Genomic DNA, 22,763 nt, shown 5'->3' with positions numbered 1-22,763 from the left:
CCATACACTAAGGTTTTCACTTTGTGAGATTACTCTTTTGTTTACATAATTGGGGATACCAAAATTCCAGTTGTGTTTAAAGTTTATGTAACGCTGAATGAATAGGTACACAGACAAGTAGAGAAGAAACTTGGAGGATAAAAACGTAGCAGTCTATTCATATAAGATATACCAATGTGACTAACACATGCTTGAGTAGCATTCCTTTGTACACACTTGCTCAAAGTTTGGGGTTATAGTAGGAAATAATATTCTGAGGGGAAATTGGTGACAGGAAAATAACACCTGGTGAACACGTAAAAAATATGTCTTCCCAAACAATCTAGTACGAGAGTCTTCTGTGCAAATGGTTATGGAAGTTGGAGAATACATAAGTTGGTCGATAGAAAAGGATTCCCAAACATGCAGGTGCTCTCACAAATAGATAAACAAAGTGGTGGAGCTTTCTTATGAGAGAGTTCGATGAGAGCTAACCACATTTTTTAGCAATCAAAAGAGAATGTGATTTTCAATGGAGGGAAAATATTGTTTTGGGAAAACACTTGGGTGAATAATTCACCACTTGTAGTGCAATTTCCTATGTTGTATCACATCACCTTTAGCAAAATAAAGTTATAGTGAAGTGACAACTAGAGAGATGGCTTGGATATGATTCAGTTCAGAAGAATCTTGCCGTGAGATAAAACAAAGAAGGGGTTGGATTTGCAAGAGATGGTGATGATCACTCAACTCACACAAAGGGGAGACATAATCATATTGAAAGTTGAGGGAAATTGACAGTTTTCTATTTGAGCCACATGTTTGCATTTGAGATCTTGGTCTTTGGCAGGATATAGGTTTCACTCGAAGATATAGGTCACTTTGAAGATAAGAATTTTTCCAGGATTTACTGGCTAGGGATACCATACAAAACCAAGGACAATCTTATCAAGAGAGGATGGACGGAATGATCAATATAACTTCCCTAATGTGAAAGAAACTCTGGATAACTTGGCTGATTTTTTCTATCATTTTCCGCATCCTTTCCTTACCCTCTTTCTCTATAGGTTAAATCTTTTTCCTTCAGTTTCCCTATTGCTTTAGCTGTGTTGCCAAAGTAGGTCAATCCCGTACTTCCAAGCGATGAGTTGTACCATTAATTCTTTCTTTAGTTCTTCCTTAGCTCAACTAGGTGGGCAAGTTATCCTTTGTGATTTTGGATTATCTAGTCCTCCTAAATGCATTAGTGGTATGCTTAGGAGGTGAATCCCATCCTTTCCAGTTGAACATCGAAAGCGGTTCTCGATGATGGAGACAATTGTTTGCTGGACAATGTAGAAAACCATGAAAGTGGTGTGGTTTCAGTAGTAATCTCCCAATGATCCCATTGCATTTGACTTTCCATAAGTCTATTTTCATGGGATACCCCATGGAGAAGTCATAGGTGAATACTAACTGAAAAATGTGTGAAGAAACTCAAGATGGTGACTACCAAAGGGTACTCTAGGACTCAAGGTTCCGCACTGATTACGGGCATATTGATGGTTGATGATATGTTGGAACTTTGTTTGCCTGTTGTTGTAATAAGTTCTTAGGAAGATGTCGTGCTTTCAATTTGGTTTACTTTTTGTTTTGCTTTGATTGTTGTAAGAATTTTATTCTGGCAGTTTCTTCAATAGAATTCAACAAGAGAGCCCACTATTTTTGAAAAGGTTCAATGTTTGCTTTGTAAAGTAATTAGGAAAATCAAATGCGAAATTCCCATCTTCTCCCTCCATTCTAAACCTTCCTGCAGCACCACCACTTCCGTCATCTTCATCCCTTCCGCATCCTTGATCTCTATCCCCCTAATTGATCTGTTCTCCCCTTAGCCACATATTCCACACTCTTGTTGGATCCTCCTGAAATCCACCGCCATCTTCCAATGCCACTCTTCAGATCCAACATCACCCCTTAGATCTACCACCACTCCTCTGATCCATGACCGATGTTAGCTAGTATAGTCAAAGAAATAGGTGGTGCCAGGTTGGCACACCACCATGCTTTCATCGGGCAACCCTCTAAGCCCAACGAACTCCCCGTGTAAGCCTGCCAGAGGTCAACTCCCCACCCCTCCCTTCTCCTCTTGCTGGCTGATGACATGATTGTGATGTGATGACTCCTATGTTTGGGATCAATCCTATCCCCTACGCCTATGTGTTTTAGGTGTTGAAAAATATGTTGCAACTTGTTTGTATGGTGATGTAAAAAGATCTAAGTAGAATGCCGTTGTGTTTCCCAATTTGATTGTATTTTCATTTGGTTTTTACTATTGTAGGAGCTTTGTTATGGTAGTTTTTTAAATAGAAATCAACGAGCGATCCCATTGTTCCACGGAAAGCTAAACATTGTTTGGGTGAAGCGATGATTACGTAATGTGTTATGTGCGAAACCCCATCTTCTTCCTCCAGACTACGCACCCCTTCCTCGCACCTTCTCTGCTTTCGTCTGCTTCAGCCCTTCCAACCCCTCGATCGCTGTACCTCTAGTGTCATCGTTCTCCCATTGCCTCGTCTTCCACTCTCACTTTGGATCCTCCTGAAATCTGTCGTCGCTCCTCGAGATCCGTCATCACCCCTTAGATCTATCAGCACTCCTGAGAGCCACAATCGGTGTGTGCTAGTACCATTGCCAGAGAAAAGGTGCAAGCTGGCACACCGCCACGCTTTGATTAGGCGCTCCTCTAAGCCCAACGGGTGCCTCAGGTGAGCCCACCGATGCAGGTTAGCTCCTCGCACCCCCCCCCCCCCCCCCCCCCCCCCCCCCCCCCCCCCCCCCCCCGCTTCCCTTCTTTCCCCTCTCCTTTCCCTTTTTTAGAAAATTCGACAAGAGCTGGTCACTATCAATTTAGAAGAACATAACCATATTGTAAGAGTTTTCTCCTTCCTAAACCCCACCCCTAGCCGACCCAACATCTCCCTCCTCGCATGGGTCTCGAGCAATGCCAGTCCATTGCAAGAACATTTATTTGACATATTTCTCATAATTTAATTTGGCGAAACTTGCGCCTTGGAAGAGGGAGTTGGATGGGTGTGTGGTGTGCTGATTTTTTTAATTATTCATGAGTATCCATACATTGCAAATCCAAAAAGGAAAATTCATCATACGGTTGCATCTCAAATTCCACATCATGCTGCCGATCTGAAAATCGATCATGGGAACACAACCAATCAATCATGGATGCACCTACACTGATTGTTCATAACATATACACTGAATTATTTGACACTGGCCATGCAGACAACATATGATCTTTTTCTCTAAAAAATAACATGTGATCTCACAGTTCGCACTTATATTTTTCATAGTTTAAAGTTAAGCTAAGTTTTCAGCCCATACAAATCGGTCATTCTGTTTTTTTATGAAGATAATATCTTTTTTCCGGAAGATATTTTTTGGGGTTCCCGTGGAAGATATTTTTGAAGATGTTTTTGTGTACACAATCTTTTCTTGAAGATGTTGCTCTAATGCCGTGTGCCAATGCAACCAACCTTACACGTTCACATGTGTGCTACATGTGACGGCAGGTACATGCACCTTTGTTATCTCCAGGCTAGATAGGCACCGAGAGGCGTGACACGTCTGTCACACGTGAGAATTGCCACGGGCGCCGGATCAATTTTGGGACGAAGCTTCCCATTTTCTCCTTTCGGCGCCAGTATTGCTGCAGGTATAGATATCCATCCATGTGTCGACTGTATGCCGCGACGCCTACGTGCATGCATGCAAGGTCCTTATCTCCGCGCTAAAAAGAAGAAAAAAAGGTCCTTATCTCTCTATCTGCGCCAGCAAAGAAAGCTCGTCATATATCAACGCGAGTTCAAGGCCGTGACGACACACACTATAGCCAAGAGCCGGAGACCCCCGAGGAAAGCACAGCGGCAGGCAGCGACAATCTCCGTGCTTGCGTGTGATACCTCGGACTTTTTCCCTGCACCGGCTACCGTGCGTGTGCGTGTGCGTTAGTGCATGCCATCCGAACGTTTTGGTCTCGAGCCCCATGCAGATGCATTTCTTGGACATTTTTGGCCGGTTCCTGCGCGTTCAATGCTGATCGCGCTACTGCGGGTGGTTGTTGCCATTGCCAGTGCATTGTTTCTTAGCATCTCTTGCACGTCACGGTCTCTACCCTTGCAGGTTAACTCCACCGCTAGATGTTAATTTCTGTTGGGAGAGATGGACATATGCGGTTAAATTTGGTGTGGAGGAGGACAAAAGTGACGGTCCAAAAAGTGAGTATTCAAGCTGTTTTTGTTGTTTTGGCCTGTCCCTGTTGCTTTCGGCCGTAGAGTAGTACTCAATGGAGAATGTCCTACTTGATCAAACACATGAAAAAAGTTGCTAAAAATATATACTGTACCGCTGTTTTTGGAAGTATATACATGTATAGTATTGAGCGCATCTGTGTGCGGTTCATATGCCCTGCCGTGTGCGTGTGATGCATAAAGCAATAGCTGTTCGGTTCAGCCAAAATAGGAGTACATACAAATTAAGTGTTTATCACTCGGTGTTTAGGCAGAACACACAAAATGATCCTGGGTGTACCGCAGCCCGGTTTTTACAACAACAATAAATGCATTTTATAATTTCAAAGAATTCATTTTTTTCGCCAAAATATATATAGATGGGGTTACCTATGTACTCACTCCTTTCTGATTTATATGGCTTATTTTAAAATTTTAGATTTTCTGTTTTATAAGTTTCAATTTGATTGTTCCTCATCACATGTTCAGATTTGAAAGTATATTAAACCATTGCATGTAAGGATTAAGAGAAAATTGATCAATGCACGCACTTCATGCATGCATGCATTGGTAAACATAATTTTTTGAGAAAATGAGTGTATTAATTGAGTGCTTTTGCAAACTACAAAAATTATTCCACCACTCACCATCTACCTTGGTTGGTGAAATTTTTGAACCGAGCCCTATAAACCGAAAATGAGGTAGTATCTATGGAACTTCATGAAGTTATATTTTAATCTCCGGGATCTAAAATGGATCACATCTTGATGATTCGTTATTAAAGAGAATGTCCCATTTGATCTAAAATGGATCTAAAATAATTTGCTACTATAGATCCTTGCATTTATTCTTTTATTTAGTGCACAAATGTATAAATGAATTTTGTTAATTAAAATTTACAAATATGTGGATCACTTTTTTTGAGCTGTGTGGATCACATCTTGATTAATATGTGAGACTGGTTTCTAAAAATTTCTAAAATTTCAAATTCAATTTCCACTTTTTGATTATACCAAGCTCGAATAGACCGGCTGGAGCCAAACAGCTACCGCACTCGGTGTTTAGGCAAAATTTGCAAGCATACGTACATACAAACTTGTACTTCTAGCCTGGAATTTACCTAGTTCCTAAGAGAGACAATGGACTGTTGAGCCTGTACAAGTATAGTCTTCTGCATCCACTATGCTGGACGTCTGCAAAACTGCATGCATGCATACCTGATTCCCATATCTTCTGGTCGCCGGGCCGGCAATGGTGTGCATCCTGCTCGTACATACTCCCTCCGTCCCATGTGTCAAAACCGTTCCTATATTAGTGTTAACACAGATAATGGTATTTATCATTTCTGCATCTGCATGCGCTTGTGCTAAAGAAAGGCTTTCCTAGATCCAACTGCAAATAAGCCATTTCTGAAAAAAAAAAAAAACTGCAAATAATCCATGCAATCAAAGTCTTTGTACCAAAATACACCATAGTGTCATGTGTGCGGTGCATATTCATAAGATTCTTCTTCTGACTGAAAGCTGATTGCATGTTTTGTATATGTGCAGCTATGAGTGTAATAGTAATTCTTTCACAAAGTTGATTGTTGTAAGAATATTATCATGGTAGTTTCTTGAATAGAATTCCACGGGAGTGCCCACCATCCTTCTCCCCCTCTCTCCTGTTCCATCCCCTTCCCCTCTCTGTTATCTCTTTTAGCAAACTCGACCGGAAACGGTAAACCTCAATTTCAAAGAACATAACCATATATTTCAACGGTTTTCTCCTCCCTCACCCCCTCCGATGACGTGGCATATTGATGGCTGATGATACGACCCCGATGCGATCCTTAATATGTTTTATACGCCCATGTGTTGTAGATGTTGAGAATATGCAGCTTTGCTTCCCTCGTGCTCTAATAACCTCTATGTAGGATGATGATGTTTTTTCAATTTTCAATTTTTTTATTCGTTTTGATTGTTGTAAGAATTTTATTATGGTAGTTTCTTCAATAGAATTCGATGGGAGAGCCTGCTATTTTTGGAAAGGTTTAATGCCCTGTAAAGTGCCCATCAAGAAAATCAAATGCACTATGTGTGAAACTCCAATATTCTTCCTTCGCTTCGGACCCCTTCCATGCACCGCTACCGCCTCCATCGTTTTACTCCCTTATACCCCATTAGTCACACTTCCTCTAGTGTCATAGTTCGCCCCTAGACTCACCTACCACTATCTCATTAGACCCTCCTGAAATCCACCGCCGCTCCTCGAGATCCAACGTCACCCCTTAGATCTACCATTGCTCCTCAGACCCAGCACTGATGGTTGCCTGTATTGCCATGGCCACAGATTGTGTCAAGTAGGCAAACCGCCACTCTTTGAACAAGCGCTCCTCTAATCCCAATGTTCGACATGTGCGAGAGACCGCCGCAAGTCAACTCCCCGTCTCTCTCTTCCCCTTTATGACATTCCTTCCTCTCTCCTTTATCTTTTTTTTGGAATTCTAGAGAGGAACCGGTAACCCTTAATTTAGAAGAACATAACCATATATTTCAAGAGTTTTCTCCTCCCTCGCCCCTCCAATGGTGTGTAGTATTGACGGCTGATAATATGACCCCGATGCGATGCTTAATATGTTTTATGCGCCCATGTGTTGTAGGTTTTGTTAATATGTTGCATCTTTGTTTCCCTCATGTTCTAATAACTCGAATAACAAGTAGGATGATGATGTGTTTTCAATTTGGATCACATTTTGTTTTGTTTTGATTGTTGTAACAATTTTATTATGGTAGTTTCTTCAATATAATTTGACGGAGCCCATTATTTTCAGGTAGGTTTAATGTTTCCCCTCTAAAGTGTTCATTAAGAAAATAAAGCACATTATGTTCGAAAACCCCATCTTCTTCCTCTGCTTCACACCCCTTCCTCACACCATCATGGATTCCATCCTCATCCCTTATACCGCCTCGAGAACTCCTCGTCCAGTGTCATTGTTACTAACTTTGTTTTACTCTGGCAATCCAGGATTCAACACCCATGTGTCTATGACACATGTCCTAATAATACAAATCTAGGAAAGTTTCATCCAATGTGTGGCACACGCATGACCAAGAATTTTTGTAATCCAACCTTCCACTCTCTCTTTAGATCCTCCTGAAATCCACAACCGTTCCTCGAGTTTCATTGTCACCCCATAGATCTACCAACTTTCCTCTGACCCACTGTCGGTGTCAAAACCGGCGGATCTCGGGTAGGGGGTCCCGAACTGTGCGTCTAAGGCGGATGGTAACAGGAGGCAGGGGACACGATGTTTACCCAGGTTCGGGCCCTCTTGATGGAGGTAATACCATACGTCCTGCTTGATTGTTCTTGATGATATGAGTATTACAAGAGTTGATCTACCACGAGGTCGTAGAGGCTAAACCCTAGAATCTAGCCTATGGTATGATTGTCTGTTGTCCTACGGACTAAACTCTCCGGTTTATATAGACACCGGAGGGGGCTAGGGTTACACAAGGTCGGTTACAAGGGAGGAGATATACATATTCGTATTGCCTAGCTTGCCTTCCACGCCAAGTAGAGTCCCATCCGAACACGGGACGAAGTCTTCAATCTTGTATCTTCATAGTCCAACAATCCGGCCAAAGGATATAGTCCGGCTGTTCGGAGACCCCCTAATCCAGGACTCCCTTAGTAGCCCCTGAACCAGGCTTCAATGACGATGAGTCCGGCGCGCAGTATTGTCTTCGGCATTGCAAGGCGGGTTCCTCCTCCGAATACTCCATGGAAGAGTTTGAACACAAGAATAGTGTCCGACCCTGAAAAATAAGTTCCACATACCACTGTGGAGAGAATAATATTTTCACAAATCTAATCTGCTGACATGTTTTGACAGCATGACATCACGCCACGGCCCGGTCATTATTCAAACCGTTTTTCTCAACCAGCACTGCACATATCGCGAGGCGGTTTTCTTGACACGTCTCATCAAAGCAGAGATCGTTTTCCCCTTATCACGGGATTCTCATCAATACAAACGTGGGTAACCCAACCATGCTTGTTGGTATGACTCTCAGATCTTAGGCAAGTCCCAAACGGCCACGAGGAGGACGCTTGATATTCACCCCATTTATAACGAGGACAAGGCCTTTTCTTTCTCCCTCTCGTGCTCAATCGAATCCTTCCCCCGCCTCGAGTTCTAACACCCAAAGCTCAGGTCAAACGCTTCGTACCTTCAGCTATGTCCGGATCCAACCTTCAAGGTCGATGGATGCCCTCCTCTATAACAGAGGAGGACATCAAGAAGCTGAGAGAGGCCAGATATCTGATCGAAGAAATTTCACATAGGCTGCCTGCCCGAGGGCAGGTTGTCCCTACTCCCGAACCCACTGAGAGTGTCGTGTTCATCTCCCACTTCCTCCGAGGACTAGGCCTCGCTCTAGATCCCTTTGTCAAGGGTCTTATGTTCTACTATGGGCTGGATTTCCATGATCTAGCCCCGGACTCCCTTCTTCACATCTCGTCATTTATTGTCGTATGTGAGGCCTTCCTCCGCACTACCCCTCACTCCAGCCTGTGGCTCAAGACCTTCGATGTGAAGCCGAAGATGATCGAGGGGCGGCACGTAGAGTGCGGAGGTGTTTAATAAGCAAAATCGCTGATGCTCCATGGCCAAAGGGTTCCTTCCCAGAGGTGTCCGGATTGTGGCAGTGGGAGTGGTTTTACATCACAGCTCCCCGAAGTGAGTGGGTAGCCGCCCCCACCTTTCGCTCGGGCCCCCCACCGCAACTGATGTCATGGATCAGCAGGCGACTGAGCTGGGGTCCAGTAAAGGACGTGCCAATACTGCAGAGCCGTATCCGAGATCTCTTCGAGAGAGATTTCAGTCTGGTTATGGTAATGCAAGTTATGCTAGTTCGTCGAGCCCAGCCTTGCAAACGTCGGCCCCTCCGTATGTGGGAATTCAACCCGAAAGGACCGCGAGCTATTCAACATTTCCTCGGCATGACGCTCGAAGAGATGTACAAATCATTCTTCGAACCCCAAATAAAGTGTCCGGACACCTCCGAGGATGTGGGTTTGAGCTGCAACCGCCCTGCTACCCAAGTAAGTAATCCCACGGCCGAACCCGCCGTATTTTTATTTATCATGGCATCATTCTAAAGAGTCGCTCTTTGACCAGGACTGGATAACAAAGGCCAAGATGATCAGGTGTTCGGCCCCCCTTCCTGAGGGCTTGGACAATCCGGTGCTGGAAAAGATGCTCGAGCCAGCACCTTATCTAGTGCGCTCAAAGGAATATGAAGGGGGGAATAAAGAGGGCGAAAGCGGGCCTCACTCGCTACTTATTCCAACTGAGGAAATGAGCGCCTCCGCGAGGGAGGATAACCAAGGGGAAGAATCCGACAATCTCTCTCCCCGGGGAAGGAAGAGGACTACCTCTGAAGATCCGAAAACTAAGGTTTCCAAACGGGAGAAGAAATCTTCGTCACAGGGTCCTGCCTTGGAGGGTATTCTTGCCGCACAATGTCCGCGCGGGGTTCAGCCCTCTACCAAGCTGTAAGTAATCGAAAAGTACTTAATGGTGAAAATATCCTACCTTACTTCCGAAGACAATAACTGATGCTTATAAATTGTAGTCCGGATCGCAGCCCTTCTCGACAGAGTTCGTCTTCGAGGGATCTCCTTCCGAAGATGATGGAGAGCGAAATGCCTCCCCCTGACACCCCGCATCCGGAGGTGGGCGACCCTGAAGTGTCGTCGCGGAGGATATCTCCGGATCCGCCAAGGCCAGAGGATAACCCTTTGGCTACCCGAAATCCCCAGTATCCGGCTTCCAAGGAGAGCGGCAGCAAGGGTCCGGAACCATACAATGTGCGGTCAGACATGCTGAACAATCTTTTGGGGTAAGCGGCCGTCTCGGAAGCGCATCATACGCTAATGGGTACGGTAATTGAAAGGATTTCATCCGCTGAAAGCGGTTTGCACGAAGCCTTTATGAGTCTGCTGAAGAGCTTTGAGGTACGTGCAATAGTGTGTGTTTCTGATAGTACCGCACACGTTAGGTGTGCCCTATGCAGATAGTAGGCCCTGAGACTCTGGTTGTCGTCGAGAACGGCGGCAACCCGAGGATCATATTCCCGGGTAATAACTCGACTGCCTTTATGTGCAGGTGGCTAAGGCTACGGTGGCTAGCTGAATTGATGGGTTTACCGAGCTAAAGCAGCAACTTGATGCGGCCGATGCCGATATCGTGCTTGTCAACCAGCGGCTTGACGAGGCACAGGGTGAGTGATTTCTCTGGTGATCATCACATAATAAGAGGAGCATGATGCTAGTATCTTTAATATGTTGTGACTGCAGATGGAGCTGCCACTGTGAAGACCCTTCAGGCGGAGCTGGCCCGAGCCAAGGAGCAAGCAAGGAGTAGCAATGTGGCCGCTCTAAAGGCGACCGGAGAGTTAAGGGCCGAACAGGCCGCGCATTGCGAGAGCAAGGAAAGAATAGCCAAAATGGCTGTAGAATTAAAAGATGCCGCTGACCGTTGCCAGCTTCTTGAAGAAGAAAGCCGAGCGAGGGCGACAGACCTGGAGAAGGCCCTGGTAGCTGCCAAGGAAGCCCGCTCCAAAATTAGAGCAACGAAGGAGGAGCTGCATCAAGCTGCAGATATCGTGTCTGGGAAGCCCTTCTTATTGCGGACTAAATTCGGAGATCCGAAGTATGCTCCTCTGGACCGACTATGGAGTTCTGCGGACACCTACGTGGATTTGGCTGCAAGTGCTGCTGATGTGGCCGAGTACTTCATGGATCAGAAAGATCGCGAAGTGGAGAAGCTGTTCTGGTCACAGTTTCATGCTCCAATCCGTCCGCTGCTGTTGAATGAGCGAATGGCCGAGTGGGCCGAGCTCCATAGGTTGTCCAGACTTTCCATGAGGTCCGTTGTAGATCATCTGTGGCTGGGAGGGCCAAGGCCGAATAGCTACTTTAGTTTAGTGCAACAATTCCTTGGTGCTGTGCCACGCATCGATGCTGTAAAGAGATCGGCGTGCATAGAGGGTGCACGGATGGCCTTTGCCCGTGTTAAGACATACTGGGCGGAGATGGAGGCCACCACTGTTGCGACACAAGGTTCGGCCGTAGGCCGAGTGGCTGCCGAGCACTACTTTGAAGAAGTTCTTAAAGGCGCTCGTTTGATAGAGGCGCAGTGCTCGAAGAATATTATGTTCTAGTAACATGTACTCCCATTGTAGAAACAATGTTTATTGAATTATCAAGGCTGTATTTATACTTTTTCCCGAAAGTACTGTGATGCCTCATGTGCGGCCGTTTATGTATATATGTATATAACCTGAAAGTTTGCAGTCGTCGGCTTCCCCCCCCACGCATATAATGCGGGGGTGTTCACAGAAAGGCATATCCACACTTGATCCAATGTCTTGGTCCGTTAAGGAGGTGATAGCGCAGCGAACGAGGCAATCTGACTATATTGCTTTAACACTTTCACTTAGCCATAGGAGTTTGACGGTGGGGCTACTATATAGCCCCTGGTACTTTTGCGCTCGTCCGTATACGGGGCGCGTGCGTACCTGGCCGAGAAACGGCCCTTCGTTAATGCGGAGTAATCCCGAAGATTCCGCTGAGTCATTGAGTGGCTGACCAGTCTCGCGCTATATCATGACAGTCAGTTTTCAGCTTTCTCTACTGAGGTGCTCATCCGGATGAACCAGGGAACAATCACAGTAGTTCTCCCAGTGCTACCTTAGCCGATATAACGGGACGTAAGGTACCAAAACGTGGGAGCCGAGCAAACCCAACATTTGACCAAAGACATGATTTGGAGCTGATGCATATAGGGCCAAACTCGCGACGCCGAACACTCTCTAAGGTGTTCGGTCTTTATAATATATACCTGGCTAAACAATGCCCTCAATAATAAACCCCATGTGTCCAGGTACGTGCAATATCCTGACGTGGCCACATGCCAATAACGTCGGCATCCTTCTCGGTTGTGTGTAGTATCCGGAGGATGAGAGCAACAAGAGACAGTAAAAAAGGTTTACGCAGGGTCTTAATCTAAAAAGAAACCTTTGGGCGGGTCCTTGCTGCACGTCTGCGCCTGTGTCTCCGTTGTGCCGTGTCCTGGACGGGTGTAGCACGATTGTCATCTGTAAAAGGAAGGAACTTAGGTGAAAGTTGTCGTGCCAAAAAAAGAAGAATTGGTTATTATCAGTGAACTATCAAAATTCAAGAGAAGTCAAGTTGAGCCGGGCTGGCCCTGATTACACGCGGGAAGCCCTGGTGTCGTCTTTGAGCGTTTGATCATCAAACCAATCTCATGTATATGTGGTGGAACGCCAGACTCGTCTAACCGTGTCCGTGGTCTTGACGACCTGCCATTTTTTCTGGTTGGTGAGGTCGTCTAGTTCGCGGCTGTTAGAGCTGCCGCATCCTCTTCCGGACGTAAGAAACGTTCGATATTTCCGCTAACTGTGATGATGCCATGTGGACCGAGCATTTTAATGCGGTATTGCGTTAAAACGAGCGAAAGCCGTTCTTCCGAGTAGTGCTTGATAACCACTTCGGAATGGAGCGACGTGGAAAGTTAACCTTTCTCTTCGGAAGTTATCGGGAGAACCGAATACCACCTCTAGCAGTAGAGAGCCCGTACAGCGGGCCTCTTGGCCTGGTATTACTCCCTTGAAGGTAGTATTATTGTGGCTTATTCGTGTCGGGTCTATCCCCATTTTGCGGACTGTGTCCTGATATATCATATTTAGATCACTGCCGCCGTCCATGAGGACACGTGTAAGATGGTACCCATTTATTATTGGGTCTAACACCAAGGCCGCCAGTCCTTCATGCCGGATATTTGTCACGTGATCCCTACGATCAAAAGTGATCAGGCAGGCCAACCAGGGGTTGATCCTAGGGGTGACGGGCTCTATGGCACGTGTGTCTCGGAGTGCATGCTTGCTTCTCCTCTTCGTCACATGGACCACGTTTACTGTTTTGACCTCTAGTGGGAACTTTTTCTGTCCTCCGGTGCTTTGCTAGCGAGGTTCATCCTCGTCTCCACTTGGTGTCTCCTCCCCTTTGTGTTCGACGTTTAGCTTACCGGCTTACTTGAAGAACCAACATTCTCTATGGGTATGATTTGTAGGTTTGTCGGGGGTGCCGTGAATCTGACAGAGCTTGTCAAGAATTTTGTTTAGGCCAGATTGTCCTTCTCTGCTGCCTTTGAAAGGCTTTTCCCGCTGACTTGGTCGAGAGCCCCTAAATCCGGCGTTTACCGCCGTGTTATCTGGGCTACCTTCTTTATTTCGACGCTTGTTTTTGTTGCGTCGTGGTTTACCATTGCCATCCCTGACTTCGGATGTGCTTGGGTCGCTGGTGCTGCTATGGGCCAACCAGCCGTCTTTGCCCGCACAAAAGCGGGTCATGAGGCTTGTTAGGGCTGCCATTGTTCTCGGTTTTTCTTGGCCGAGGTGTCTGGCGAGCCATTCGTCTCGGACGCTGTGTTTAAAAGTTGCTAAGGCTTCAGCGTCCGGACAGTCGACGATTTGGTTCTTCTTAGTGAGGAACCTATTCCAAAGCTTTCGGGCGGACTCTCCGGACTGTTGGATTATATGACTTAAATCGTCTGCATCCGGAGGTCGGACATAAGTCCCTTGAAAATTAGCCCGAAAAGCATCCTCGAGCTCCTCCCAACTTCCAATTGAGTTTTCGGGGAGGCTTTTCAGCCAGTGCCGAGCTGGCCCCTTAAGCTTGAGGGGCAAGTATTTAATGGCATGGAGATCGTCTCCGCGAGCCATATGAATATGGAGGATAAAGTCCTCGATCCAGACTCCAGGGTCTGTGGTCCCATCGTACGCCTCTATGTTCACCGGTTTGAATCCTTCTGGGCATTCGTGATCCAACACCTCATCAGTGAAACATAAGGGGTGTGCGGCACCCCTGTATTGGGATGTGCCATGGTGTTCGGACGGTTGTAGTGTTCCATCTTGGTTTTGTACCATAGCGCACTTCCTAGATCCATAGATGGATCTAGTCGCGCCGGATTTTTGGCGCAAGTTCTCGCGTAAATCGAGTGTTGACTTATGCGCGACTTTGTTAGCCGCTCTATCACGTTCACAATGTGGTGGACCCGGCCGGTTGGCCATATCATTCTTCGGCTGTGTGGGCTCTAAGGCCTCATCGTCGAATTCCGGTAATAACTTGCACTTTGGATAGCTATTTGTGTGGTAACTTCCACCATACTTTGTTTCCTTGTCGAGCACTTTGTTCCACCTGCTGTTGAGCGTATCTTGTGCGGCCTTAAGCCTTTGCTTCTGTTTCCTCAGGCTCCTCGCTGTGGCAATAAGCCTTCTGCGGAGGTTTTCTTGTTCCAAGTGCGTTTCCGGGATGATGTGTGCATCTTCGTCCGGACTGTTTTCCTCCCCAAACGGGGTTTGATGAGGTTTATCCTTGGCATCGCCGTGTTTGGACACTGGATCCGTACTATGTTTGCCGTTTGCATCTTGATTGTGCTCTGCCACCGGGGTGGTGCAGTCGTCCTTTCCTCTAGAGTCGACTGGACTGTTATTTCCTCTTGCGCTGTTATCGCTGTTTTTGCTATGGCGGGACTTAGAGCAGCGCCGCTGACGTTGGCGCTTGGGTTGCTTTGGATGGGGCATCCTCCGCTCTCTCTTCGCCATTGCCCTCTGTGGGTGTATCCACCAGGTATATGTCATGTGATGAAGTGGTGGTCCGGCGCCCTGTGGGCGGTGGTTCCTGTTCGTTTCCTGCATCGTCGTCCATACCGTCGATGTCTTCGAAGTCGAAGTCGAGCATGTCAGTTAAGTCGTCGACAGTGGCTACTAAGTGGGTGGTGGGTGGGCAGTGAATTTCTTCGTCGTCCGCATCCCATTCTAGCTGGACATAGTTCGGCCAAAGTTCTCCTGATAGGGAGAGAGACCTTAATGAATTTAGCACATCGCCGAAAGGTGAGTGCTGAAAGATATCCGCGGAGGTGAACTCCATGATCGGCGCCCAATCGGATTCGATGGGTGCGGATGCAGGCGGCTCGAAGCCCATGGCTGGAGAAGAATCCAGTGGTTCGGCGATGCGACTCTCGTAAGGGGTAAAGTCAGTATCTGACTCTATCGCCACTGAGAGTGCAGTCTCCATGGCGGGGTCTATCCCTCTGCTCTTGGATGGCGCAATTTGCTCCGGATTGATAGTCGGAGTAGTTGCAGATGCGATCTCCCGAACATTGTCCGACGGCAGAGTAACGTCATGCTCGCCGCGACTGTGCGGCACGTCCGACATGGGCTCGAATCCATCGAAGATCAAGTCTCCGCGGATGTCGGTCGTGTAGTTTAAGTTTTCGAATCTGACCTGATGGACAGGGGCATAGCTCTCGATCTTCTCCAGATGGCCAAGCGAATTGGCCCACAGTGCGAAGCCGCCGAATACAAAAATCTGCCCGTGGAGGAAAACCTCACCTTGGACCGCATTGCTAGCGATGATTGAAGAAGCCATCAAGCCTTATGGTGACAACACAGTGGAACTCTCAATGAAAGCACCAATGTCGGTGTCAAAACCGGTGAACCTCGGGTAAGGGGTCCTGAACTGTGCGTCAAAGGCGGATGGTAACAGGAGGCAGGGGACACGATGTTTCCCAGGTTCGGGCCCTCTTGATGGAGGTAATACCCTACGTCCTGCTTGATTGTTATTGATGATATGAGTATTACAAGAGTTGATCTATCATGAGATCGTAGAGGCTAAACCCTAGAAGCTAGCCTATGGTATGATTGTCTGTTGTCCTACAGACTAAACCCTCCGGTTTATATAGACACCGGAGGGGGCTAGGGTTACACAAGGTCGGTTACAAGGGAGGAGATATACATATCCGTATTGCCTAGCTTGCCTTCCGTGCCAAGTAGAGTCCCATCCAGACACGGGACGAAGTCTTCAATCTTGTATCTTCATAGTCCAACAGTCCGGCCAAAGGATATAGTCAGGCTGTCCGGAGACCCCCTAATCCAGGACTCCCTCACCCACCACTTTTATCTGCTAGTACCGCTGCCACCAGAGATGATATCAAGTTGGCAAACCATCACTTTTCGATCAGGTGCTCCTCTAAAACCTCGCTTTCTTCCCTCCCCTCTCTCCTTTATCATTTTAGAAAGCTTGAAATCACTAGTAGAAATCAGGGCTTTGGTTCAGGCCTGGCCAGCCCATTAGTCCCGGTTCAGTCACAAACCGGCATCCATGGGGGCATACATCCCGGTTTGTGAGCCCAGGGGGCCGGCCGGGGCCTGGTGGGCATTGGTACCGGTTCGTCTGGACACATTTGTCCCGGTTCCTGGCAGGAACCGGGACCAATGGGCCTCGCTCCTGGCCCACATACATTGGTCCCGGTTCTTGGCTCGAACCGGGACAGAAGGGGGAGCTTTAGACCCGGTTCCAGGCACGAACCGGGACAAATGAGTTGCCTATATATACCCCATCGCCGCAGCAGAGCACTCCATAGTGCTCTATTTTTTCTGGCCGACGAGGGGAGGGCATTTGGGTGCTCTAGCTCACCTCCTATGCACATGACGTGTTCGATGAAATGCCCGAGCCACACTAGTTAAGCTTTCTCCTCTCAAAGCTCGACCTCCAAGCTCCATTTTCCCCGAGATTTGCATAGGTTTAGCGGTTCGTCACGTCCCGTTCCCATCTTCACCGTCGTCGATCGCCCGCGCCGATCTCGTCGTCGGCACCATCGTGGTGAGCCTCTTGTTCTTATCTTCTTTTTGAAAGAAAAGAATTCTTACTTTACATAGATACTTGTCTAATTTTCTTGCTTTTATTATTGCTTGTTCTTATATAGTGCGATGGTTTTGGTATCCGCCCCCATCGGGCCTCGTCCTAACTATGATTCGGATGTGGTATATATTATTTTTATGTAACTATTTGGTTCATTTATCGTTTATGACAATTATGCCGACCAATGTGACATAGATTTTATTTATGTAGGAGTTAGTTGACCTGGAAATTCCAACCGACCCTATTGTCGAGAGGTTAAATTTAGTTGAAGAAGAAAACAATTACTTGAAGGAAAAAATAAAAAAAATGAGGAGGAGAAGATGATATTGGAGTTGCATGTTGCGGATGTCGTCGATGATCACAAGATCAAGATGGATGCAATGCGGTTGAAGATGAGAAAGATTAGAAAATATGCCATTCATACCGAAGCTTGGTACCATTATGTCGTTGGATCAATTGTTACCTTGGTTGTGATTATGATCGCATTTGTTGTTGCATTGAAAGGTTTTACATAGTATTAATGTATGGTTTAACTAGATGCTCTGGAGAGCTATATGTTGTTCAATGAGAACTATGTATGTACTTTGTTTTTAATGTGATGATGAACTTCTATTAATTTGGTCACTTATCTATCCATGTGAATCTGTAATGGTTTTTGACACACATAATTATATATACTGCACGCAATGCATCCAGTTTTTCCCGTAACCCTCTCAACTTTTCAGCTTAAGCTATGTGGATGAAATGATGATACCATGCCAACTTTCAACCTTTTCAGAGTTCATTTGAAATGCTTTTCAATTTCAGGATCATTTAGCTCAAAACAATCAGTAAATGCATGAAAAATAACAAATAAAGTCAGAAACGGTTGAAAATTGTTGATGTGGCTTTGAATGGTGCATTTTGAACACAGAAAAAGTCTGGAGTTCAAATAAATTCAAAAAAATGAAATCCCTTTGTAACAGATGAGTTTCCGTATGAAATCCTGATACTTCAAAAGAGATTGTCTGTTTTGTACACGAAGTGCATTCAGTTTTTGCCGTAACCCTCTCTACTTTCTTGCACATGCTATGTGGATGAAATTATGATACCATGCCAACTTTCAATATTTTCAGAGTTCATTTGAAATGCTTTTCAATTTAGGGTCATTTAGCTCAAAACAATCAATAAATACATGAAAAATGACAAATGAAGTCAGAAAGGGTTGAAAATTGATGATATGGCTTTGAATAGTGCATTTTGAACACAGAAAAAGTCTGGAGTTCAAATAAGTTCAAAAAAATGAAATCCCTTCGTAACAGCCTTAGAACCGGTACTAAAGGAATCAACTAAAAAGCTTTTATAAACCTCTAGTATTGTTGAAACTAAAATTATATAAATTTTAAGCAACTAAAATTATCAAAGTATTTTCTGTTCAAAGCATTATAAGCAAAAAGAAAATAAAAATAAATAAGTAGAAACAAAATAAAATAAATAAGTAGACAAAATAAAGTAAATAAGTATAAACAAAATAAAATAAATAAGTAGAAACAAAATAAACTTTAATAAATAAGTAGAAATAAAATAAACCTTAATAAAATAAAATAAGTAAACGTTAATAAAATAAATAAAAATAGCAACAGTAAAAAAGAAAACAAAAAACTGGGGAAAAAATAAAAAATGTCACCTACTGGGCCACCACGGCCTGAATACGACTAGGAACACAGATAGTTGGGCTAGGATTCAGGCCCGCAGAAGGCCCACAGGCATAGCAGTGTGAGATTAGGCCCAAATGCCTGCAATTCGGAGGATTTGGAGAGAGATGGCAGGGCGGCGCTTATAAACAGGTGCAGCAGCTCCTCAGCTAGCGAGGTGGGACTAAATATCCCACCGCACCTCGGCTTTGGCAAGCGCAGGACTTTGGTCCCGGTTGGTGCCACCAACCGGGACTCAAGGGTGGTGCTGGTCCCGGTTGCTGCCACGAACCGGTACCAATGCCCCCCTTTAGTCCCGGTTGGTGCCACCAACCGGGACCAAAGGTCTCTGCTTCCCGCCCTTTGGGCTGCTGAAAAGAGACCTTTGGTCCTGGTTTGTGGCACGAACCGGGACCAAAAGGGTGCATTGGTCCCGGTTGGTGCCACCAACCGGGACCAAACGGTTTGCTATATAAGAAACACTTGTGAAAATTTGGTTTTCATCGCCAGTTGCCCCCGACGACGCCGACCTCCTCGACGCTGCCAGGCCGCCCCGACGCCGTCCACCGCCCCTGCCGTCGCCCCCGACCGCGCCGTCGCCGTCGCCCGTGCCTTGTCGTCGCCGTCTCCGTCGCCGTCGTCGCCGACGTCGTCCCCGAGCCCGCACGCCCCTGCCCCCACCCCGAGCGCGCCTTCGCCATCCGCCGCACCCGAGCCCGCTCCTCGTCGCTGACGCCACCTCGCTGTGAGCGCCACCCCGATCCCCCCTCCTCCTCCCTGTACTAGCCGCTGTCGCCGCCGCGCGTTACCACCGTGCCGCCGCCCCTGCCCTTCGCTGCCGCCGGGTGCAGCCCCTGTCCTTCGCTGCCGCCGCGCGCCACCCCTGCCCTGTCGTGCCGTCGCCCTGCCCTGCATTTTTATTTCATAGCATTTTTTTCATAAATGTATTTTTTTGTATATGCATGTGTGTGTATGTGTATATATGTGTGTACATGCTCGTAGCATTTTTTTCATAAATGTATTTTTTTGTCAATTTATGTATATGTTCATATCTATGTGCATATTTGTAAAACAATTATGTATGTATAGGAAATTTTATGTATATGTTTTTGTGCATATTTTTTGTCAATTTATGTATATGTTCATATTTAGAAGAAAAAGAAGGAGAGGAAAAAGGAAAATAAGAAGAGGAAGAAGGAGAAGAAGAGGAGAGAAAGAAGAGGAGAAATAAATAAGAAGAGGAAAAAAGAAGAAGAAGAAAGAGGAGAAAAAGGAAAAAAAATAGAATTTTCTATTTTTTTTCTTCTTCTCCTCTTTTTTTTCTTCTTTTTTTCTTCGATCTTCTCCTGTATTCCTTTCTTCTTCTCTTTTTTCTTCTTCGATCTTTTTCCTCTTCTTACATGAGGGTGGGGGGGGGGTCGATATACCCCTCTATTCCTTTCTCCTTCTCCTCTTTTTTTCTTCGATATACCCCTCTATTTCTTTCTTTTATTTTTTCTTCTTCTCCTCTATTCCTTTCTTCTCCTCCTCTTTTTTATCTTTTTTTCTTCGATCTTCTCCTCTATTCCTTTCTTCTATTTTTTCTTCTTCTCCTCTATTCCTTTCTTCTCCTCCTCTTTTTTATCTTTTTTTTCTTCGATCTTCTCCTCTATTCCTTTCTTCTTCTCTTTTTTCTTCTTCGATCTTTTTCCTCTTCTTACATGAGGGTGGGGGGTCGATATACCCCCTCCCCGATAACTTCGACATGAGGGTGGGGGGGGGGCGCCGTGGGTTCGAGGGGCGAGGGCCGGGAACTAGGGCAGAGGTTCGAGGGTCACCGAGGGGTCGAGAGGTTGCCTAGTGTCAAAGTATTGAAGAAATCCATGGCTTCATCATTAGCCGGAAGTAACCGGGGCATGATGATGCGAAGTTGTGCAAAGTTTTTTGGAACGGAGTTTCGGATAGAATAATTCACCTTTTTGTACGAATTTCAGCAAAGGCCTTCCGAATAGCGATATTCGGAAGGCTCTTGCTGAACTTTGTACGAAAAAGCGAATTATCCTATCTGGGACTCCGTTCCAGAACAACTTTGCAGAACTTCATACCATCATGCGGCTATTACTTTCGCCTAATGATGAAGACATGGTTTTGTTGAATCGTTTGACACTAGACAAACGTGACAAGTTGATCCAAACCCTAGAATCGTTGCCGAGGCCATCCCAAACCCTAGAGAAGCGTCGAGGCCACTAATATGATTCCTTGTTGTGATTAGGTAGCTAGGTCTACGTTTGCCACTAATATATCCACCTGCTGTCATGTTTGTATAATTGTCATGTTGTAATATTTGCAGAAACAATGGAGCACAGACGAGAAGAGGCAGCAGAAGAGGTGTTGGAGGACATAATCTTAGCCGGAGGTGATGTCATGTCGTATCTTAATGACAATGATGGTTTGGAAGGACGGGGTGAAGAAGTAGGCTACAATGATCGAACAATGAAGGAGGAAACACATGATTATGATGGCTCCGATGACAGAATGCCGGTGCAAGGAGACCGTGATGACGGCTCCGGTGACCGAACGGAGTCCGGCCAGGTATATATATATATATATATATATATATATATATATATGACTCCTCTTCTGTACTCCTGGGAGTATGTACTCCCATTCTCAATATACCTCATATACGCATTAATTATACCTCTTTATTATTATCAATATACTTCATTAAATATTCTAAGATACCCCAATACGAGTTTTGTTGAAAAATATCATCTGCGATGTACTTTTTGTAATATACCTTTTTCATGTACAAACACATCAGTATATACGTAAACATTTAAAAATATGTAGACTCACATGAATTTTTTCATGGAACTCATTTTGGGGTATCTAATAATTACTAATGAAGTATATTAAAAATAATTAAGTGGTATAAAAGATTCATCTATGTGGTATATGAGAAGCGGGAGTACGTACTCCTAGGAGTACACAACCATTTTCCTATATATATATATATATATATATATAAATTAAGCCTGTGTTGACTACCTAATTGATGCATTCATTGTTTTGATATGTACACATATTAACTCTCGTCTTTCTTCTTTTTTCTAGCCCTCCAAATCGAGCACAACTTCGGTAAAGAAACGAGGCCCGAAGAAAAAGTTGCGCCCTAATGAAGGGTTCACGATCACAGCAATCGCGTGCAATGGCCAACCGACTGAACCCATCCGAACAAAGGAAGTATTTGCTGCTCAGTGCGGGGTTCTTGTTAGGGACAAGATCCCGATCAGCATCCAGCAATGGTTCAGGCCTAAGAAGGAAGACCTTGAGGTCTCTTATGTCAATGATATGCAGAAAGATGATCTTTGGACCGCGCTGAACGCAAATTTCACCCTATCACCAGAGGAGGATCCGGAGAAGCCAGTTAAAGAGCAATTGATCAAGTCTCATGCTCTTAAGAAGATGTCAGACCTATTCAGGAGGTGGAAGAATGAGCTGAAAACAATGTTTGTCGACAAAGAAGAGACACTAGAATTCACCGGCCGAGATGAGAAGATCAGAGATCACTGGGACGAATTTGTGGCCCACAAGACATCGGAGAAGAGTAAGCAAATGTCAGTGAGAAACAAGATAAATGCTGCGAAGAAGGAGCATCACCATCGCATGGGGTCAGGTGGTTACCTCAAAGCCCGACCATTATGGGCCAAGGCTGAGAATGACCTGCTTGATAAAGGGGTAGAACCAGAGACATTGCACTGGCCAGACCGTTGCCGGACTTGGTTCTTCGGGGTTGGCAGAAGCTTGGACCCTGTAACAGGGAAGTGCGTTTGGATAAAAGAGCAAATGCAAATACCCATCATGAAGCTTAAGTTCTATATCGTCGCAGCGCAAGACGGGACGTTCGTTCCAGACAGAGAGAATGACGAGCTCACAATGGCCCTCGGGAATCCTGAGCACCCTGGACGGACACGAGGCACGCCAGGCTCCATTCCGTAGAAGGCTGGGTTTCCGGACGCAGGCGGTTACAAATGCCAGGAGAGGAGGAAGAAAGTGGAGCAGACCCAACTGC

The sequence above is a fragment of the Triticum urartu genome, chromosome 2, assembly GCF_003073215.2.
Source record: "Triticum urartu cultivar G1812 chromosome 2, Tu2.1, whole genome shotgun sequence".
Classification (NCBI taxonomy): Eukaryota; Viridiplantae; Streptophyta; class Magnoliopsida; order Poales; family Poaceae; genus Triticum; species Triticum urartu.
The sequence above is the reverse complement of the archived record's forward strand: the minus strand, read 5'-3'. Positions refer to the sequence as shown.